The sequence below is a fragment of the Phyllostomus discolor genome, chromosome 6 (genome assembly GCF_004126475.2).
Source record: "Phyllostomus discolor isolate MPI-MPIP mPhyDis1 chromosome 6, mPhyDis1.pri.v3, whole genome shotgun sequence".
NCBI lineage: Eukaryota > Metazoa > Chordata > Mammalia > Chiroptera > Phyllostomidae > Phyllostomus > Phyllostomus discolor.
The window spans coordinates 112,585,338-112,592,129 of NC_040908.2; positions in this window are offsets into that span (position 1 = coordinate 112,585,338).

Here is a 6,792-nt window from a genome sequence, read left to right on the forward strand (position 1 = left end):
GAATAATCAGTTTTTCTATGTGGGAGATAGATTTTTGTGCAGTCCACACACTTACAATTTGAAAATAATTGTGGGTATACAGCACTGCTTAGTACGTGACCTGTAAAAGGTAGAACCAGTGGCTAATTGATAAACACATATTCGATTGAGTCAAGACAGAGATCCACTGAGTAAACAACATACTCAAAATATCCAAATCAATAAAGTTACTGGTGAAAATGAAAAATGTGTCTTTTATGAAAAAACTAAATGGACTTTTTGACCAAATATATATAAATTGAGGAAGGAAACATCTTTGACAGATCTGTATCATCTTGAAACCTCTTATGTAAAAAATCAGATCCCAGAGGAAAACAGTAATTATTGTCACCTTAGTCATTTTGGAGTAATTTTGCAGGCTTCCTTTAGAAGATAAACTTGTGTTACAGTAATGCCCTTATGGTCATGGCATTAATGGATAATGGCCTAAAGCCCAGTTATCAAGTTATTTTATTCTTACATATCATGGTCTTCTCTGTACTAGGAATCAAATATTCCAATTGAGTTTCCTATCCAAGCCTTGAAGAACTTCATCAAGCAATGTTCTATTTCCTTCACTTTCTGACAGTCTACTTCACTAGCACAAAATCTGTCCTAAGAGTCAAGTTATAAGGAGTGATGTAAGTCAATTACTACTTAAAGGACTAAGCAATAAACTATTAATTTTATAAACCTAACTATTTATCTATTAAACAATTGCTGCATGTCTACTGTGTATATGCCAGGCAGAAGTGTATTACCTATAGGAAGCAATAATCTGGCCTATGAGCCAGTCATTTTGTAACTTTGTGCTACAAGGGAGTTAGACGGTGGAATCAAGTGTTTCCCAGACATCCTAGTTAGCTTTTAGGGTGTGCTGTAAATTTTAAAGGTGGTTTTCTAATTCTCTTCATTGAAACACAATTAGCCACTGGTTCTACCTTTTACAGGTCAAGTACTAAATGATGCTGTATACCCATAATTATTTTCAAAATATGTCATGTGGACTGCACAAAAACTATTTAAAAAATACTGAAAATAAAAATTGTTCTGTAAAGTATGGGACACATTGTCACCATGTTTGTGTTTCTAAGTACCAAATCCCTAGATGACCATTGTGGAAAGGAAGTAACTGCAGGTCAACAATCCTTTACCTGAAACCGTTGAGACCAGATGTGATGCACGGTTCAGAATGTCATCCTTGACATTTAGAATGGCAATAAGGTGCATATACTATGTATTATGAAACATCCCCAGCAGGGTCTAGGTCAGCACACCGGTATCAAACATTTCTACAGTGAAGTGAATGAATGCTCACACGTAGCAACAAAGGCAAAACCTATAAAGTTACGTATCACCACAGATCAAGCCAGGCTGTTCTTGCCAGCTGCCCAATTTCCTCACCTGTAAAATGAAGTTCTATTTCTTTAAGAATGGACCAGCGTTGCTGCTTCTGAATCAGCATTGTAATAATATGTACCTGTATTATGCACTAATTTAGAGACATCAGTCTAATGAACCCCCACATGGATCAAAAAAGCTTGAAAACCACTCTCCACTTGAACATTTTTTTTCCAGTCCAGTGTTTTTGTGTAAGCTGCTTTACAACCTTCTGCTGTGTGAAAACATACCCATTGATACTGATGAGTGGTGGAGGGGGAGAAGGAAGGGGCATTATATCCTTTTAGCTGTAAATTACCAACACAAACTCCAGAAACTTTGAAATGTTTTTCCTGGGAGGACAGACAAGATACTAAATACATTGTGAAGGCAAAACAAACAAAAAACCCCAGAAAAATGCAGCGTTAAATTTCAGCTTATCTGTTTTAAAAAACATGTTTTAAATAGTTCTGGAACATTTGTTTTTAATTGTTGTTCAAGTATGTTTGTTTTACCACATGGTCTGTTTCACGTTTTCTCTTTGAAAAATGTGGGGAAAGGATCGGACTTACAGTCGTCACCAAATGGGAGATATTTAAACCTGTGATATTTACTTGTTTCCCCTGTAATGGGTCCTCAACCCTCTGGGCCAAGGCCTCTTGAGAACCGGTTGCACAGCAGGTTGAGTAGCAGACAAGACAGCGAAGCTTCCCCGGCATTACAGCCTGAACTTCACCTCCTGTCCCCACCCCACTCAGCGCCAAATGGGTCTCTGGTGCCAAGATTGGGGGTAGTGGCTCCTGCGTGGATTTTAAGTAAACAACCTGGGTTGTATTTTTAATTCCCCTACTTGTTAATGGGTGACCTCGAGCACATTTGTGCCTTAATTTAAAAATGGAAGCTGAAAATATACTTAGTAGTTACTAGCTTTCTGTTGCAGAAAAAGTACCTTCATTCACTTATCGAACATCTAAGGAAGGAATTTTACTTTCCAGGGGTGGAGGTAAGTTAATGCTGAAATGTCTGAGCAGTGTCTAGAGAAAGAGGTACCACAGATTTGAGGCTGATTAGGTGAGAATAAACTTGGTGGTGGAGCCACATACTTGCCTAGGCTTTTAAAATACATTAGCTGCAAAACAAAACACACAAATAAATCTTATCTCATGGAGCTTACACACCAGTGGGACCACTTGAGAATATTAGCCTAACTTTTAATTCTACTTAGGACTAAGATACAAACAGCCCCCCTCCAATCAGCAAATAAAGCATTCAATCCCTCCTATAGTATTCCATTTTTCTTGTACCTTGATGAATTTAATGGTCTCAAATTGTGAACCCCTTGTGGAAAAAGCCCATTCATTCACTCTACTGTTATTGAGCTCTCACTATGTTCCATGTATAGTGGATATAGACAAGCTTGGATAATAACCACTTTCAGACAACACCAAAGCAGCCTCTCTCCCTGCTTGCCTCTAACTGAAACAAAAGCAGATAATTTAGTACTTTCTAAAAAGTGCATCCTCACCATGAGAAATATGAGAACTTCCTTAAATCCACTTTATGGTATAATCTGATTTTGAATTGTATGAGGTAAGGCACTGTAAATTTTTCAGTGTGTAGGTCTCTGAAATTTTTTTTAAACCTTGATGACACAACCAGTGTCTCATATAATTTTTTTTTAATGTATTTTTTAAAGATTTTATTTATTTATTTTTAGAGAGAGAAGGGAGGGAGAAAGAGAGAGAGAGAAACATCAATGTGCGGTTGCTGGGGGCCATGGCCTGCAACCCAGGCATGTGCCCTGACTGGGAATTGAACCTGCAATGCTTTGGTTCGCAGCCTGCACTCAATCCACTGAGCTACGCCAGCCAGGGTTGGTCTCTGAAATTCTTAATCAGGCCTTAGGTGAAAAAAAAAATTACATCTCTATTTTCAGTAACTTCTAATGAAATCTGAATGCAGGCAACAGACCACAGTGTTATTGGTAAACGTAGACAACCTGAAATATTTGTTCACCATTAGTATTACATAATTACATCCAGTGCCAGATCTTGTTAATAAAGCATGTTTCTGTATTAAAAACTTAATTTTTGATAATTATTTCAATACTGGCTCCTTGTATAATCCAATATTCTGTATTTTTTTTTTAAAATGACACTAAAAAGGTTGAGTTTAATGGTCTGATGGATCATAATTGCCATGTACCTCTAGAGCTTTGTACTTATTTGGTAATTATTCCATACTTACAGAATGAAATAGATTTAGAATTGGTTGAAACTGCACATACCAAATATTGATACTTGATGTCTGTAATAGAGTACTGTAGGGTTTCTTATTCAAAAATATCTTAAATGCATTTGGATGAAGGTATAAATCATACAACTTTTTCATTTCCCTAAGAAAACTATTACATATCTTCATTATGCAATACTTGCTCACATGGTTAGATTATATTCTTCACTGAATATATGTACACAGAAACATTAAAAGAATTAGCATCCACGTCTTGTAATTTCATCAAGAATAAAAGGTACTGAGCAAAACGGAAAGACTAAATTAGGAACATAAAAAAGGGGTATTACACTTAGAGGTCTGAATTTGGTAAATTATTTAATCTTAGTGTTTTTAAATGAAATTAGGTGGAGGAATCACCTGGTGATGTTATTAAATGGCTATATTCATGAACATATATTTAAGTTCATTTTCACATACTTATCATGCAAATAAGTGTTTTGTCCTTGCATGTATATGCGCACACACCTTAATTACCCAAACCTATAAAAACTGAGAAAGAGGGCAGATTTTTCTGGTTAATAATTAAATATGCACATTTGGACTTAAATCTTAACTTTGGGGTATTTACTGCATTTACCTTTATTGGCATTTTCAAGCCAGAAGCTAAAACTGTAGCAATTTGCTACAAACACAACTAAACAGGACTAGAAAATGTTTTCCATTCCTGAATATTAACTCAAAGTAAAATGTGAAATGTTAAAAAGTTATTACATGAGTTAAAATCTTTCTTGGGAAACTCCAACTGCTGAACCCCATATGGCATGCTCACATGTCCACTTATAGAAATGTACATTGTAGACGACTTTTAACTTCATCGAAGGTGGGGCCTGAAAAGATCTTCTGGTAAAATGTATTTTCCCCCCCTTAAGCTTGCTAGTCTCAACTCTGTGATCAGGATAGAGTAATTTTAATGTAACTGCTGGGTCTACATCACTTTTGGGTTGCTGGCATTTCAATTCTGAAACAAGTAAGAAAATTGATTCTATTTTGGAAGAGAGATATAGAAAGGCAGACAACAGAGAGCTGTTCTCTCAAATTTCATGGCTTGGAATATACAAGTATTACTTTAGAACTGTGTAAAGCATGAAATAACTCTTAACATTTTTCATAATTTAGAAGATTATCTTTTAGGGAACTACAGTGATGCTCAATTGAGATAGGGCCCGTCTTAATCAACTGTCTTTTTCAAGCTACAGAGGTACACAAGCAAAATCTGTTATCACAATTTTTTAACTTCAGCCACCTCAGGCACTACAATAATCTTAATGACACAACTCAGTAATGGGAATTCTACATTCCTTATGGTAAGGGCTGAAAAGAATTGTTATTGCCCTCTATCATAGCAAGTGAAGCTATACTTTGGTAATATAGCTTACAGCTTAGCCATGCAAGTTTCACTTATCATTCAATTCTTTAAAGAGTAAATCTGAGGTAATAATACCTATCCTTGGGGTCCTATGTACTGGGGACCTACTTTCTAACCACACACACTTACACACAAAAGCCGTAGCTAAATGCGTTACATAGATTATTTTGTTTAATCCTCTCCCATACCCTTGAGCCTACAATCACTGAGGTTTAGAATGTTGCTAGATTTCACAGCCCTGACTGGTGTAGCTCAGTGGGTTGGGTGGCATCTTGAAGACAGGGTTCCATACCCCATCAGGTTCCCTGGGGGACTGAGAGAGGCAACTGATGAATGTTTCTTTCCCTCTCTTTCTCCCTCCCTTCTCTCTCTAAAAATAAAAATAAATAAAGTCTTAAAAAGAAAAAGATTTCAAACAAAAACAGTAGGAATCCAGAGGTCACTGATATTACCCTCCAAGACACTACAGTGAGTTTTCACTTACCATCTCTAAAGGGACCTTCCTCCTTCGAAAGATAGATCCCTTACCTGTTTGAATCTGGGGGCTGCTTTAGAAATTTCAAATGCTTGTTCTCTGGAGTCTTGTCTTTATTCTTTAGCAGATATGGTTAAAAGAATGCTACAGGATTTTGAGTGTAAAAAGCCCAAATTTAGTATTTGGGTCAAATTTGGAGCTAAAGATACAGTATCACATATCATGTATCCAAATAATAACATAAAAATTTTTTAAAATTAGGTTTCAGGGAAAGGAGTTACTTAAAAAATTACTTTCAGAAAATTCTAATATCTGTTTGCTTCCACTTAGAGGCTTGTTTACCATAATTTTGTCATACAATTAAGCTCTTATTGGATGTGTCTCTTATTACCTCCTTAGAATTAGATTAGCCCTTACTCTAAAAAATATATAGGTAAGTCAAGATATTTTGGTACATATTCTCGAGGCTAAAATTGATCTTTTCTTCCTTCCCTCCCCAACTACCAAGTATAAATTAATCCCTAGGTAATTTATCTATACATTTTCATAATTAATTTATGGGTTAATTAGTTATAAACCTAAAGTCTTCGCCAAAACTTATTACTAGTGTGACATATTGCTGAGAACACAAATATGGGATATGAAGGACTACTCTACCTTACCCCTGCATAGTCAGTCACCTGTAGTTTTAAAAAATACACAATAGCTGGTTCTAGCCCTGGACAATTTGGCAGGAATGTATGAGCAATAATAATGTATTTTAGAGTTCTATAGATCACAGGTGGCAAACACAAGGTCCGCAGGCCACCTCTTTTCTACCTGGTGGCAGCGCTGAGCTCCTTGCCCTAGTTAAGGAGTAGTTACATTTATAGTCCTAAAATTACATTGGGTCCTTTGAAGGCAACTGTGAGGCTGACGTGCTGACGTGGCTGATGGTGAAAGTGAGTTTGACACCCCTGACCCCTGCTAATAGAAGATCCTGATACTTAACCTTTGTTCTAACAGCAACTGAACTGACTCAATACAATACTCTTTAATGAGTTACCTATAAATATAATAGAAAACAAGGTCCTAATTCTCTTCAGGCAGATGAAAAAAAAGGTTTCTGCATCTACCTAAAGCATTCCTAATTCCACTTTTCAAAGTTTCCCTAACCCAGTGTTTTTGCTGGGACATCGAGGTTATTATTGCAGAAGCTGATATGACCAACTCCTCAAAAATTAATAAAATTTCTAAAATAACAGTATAGATTCCCCCC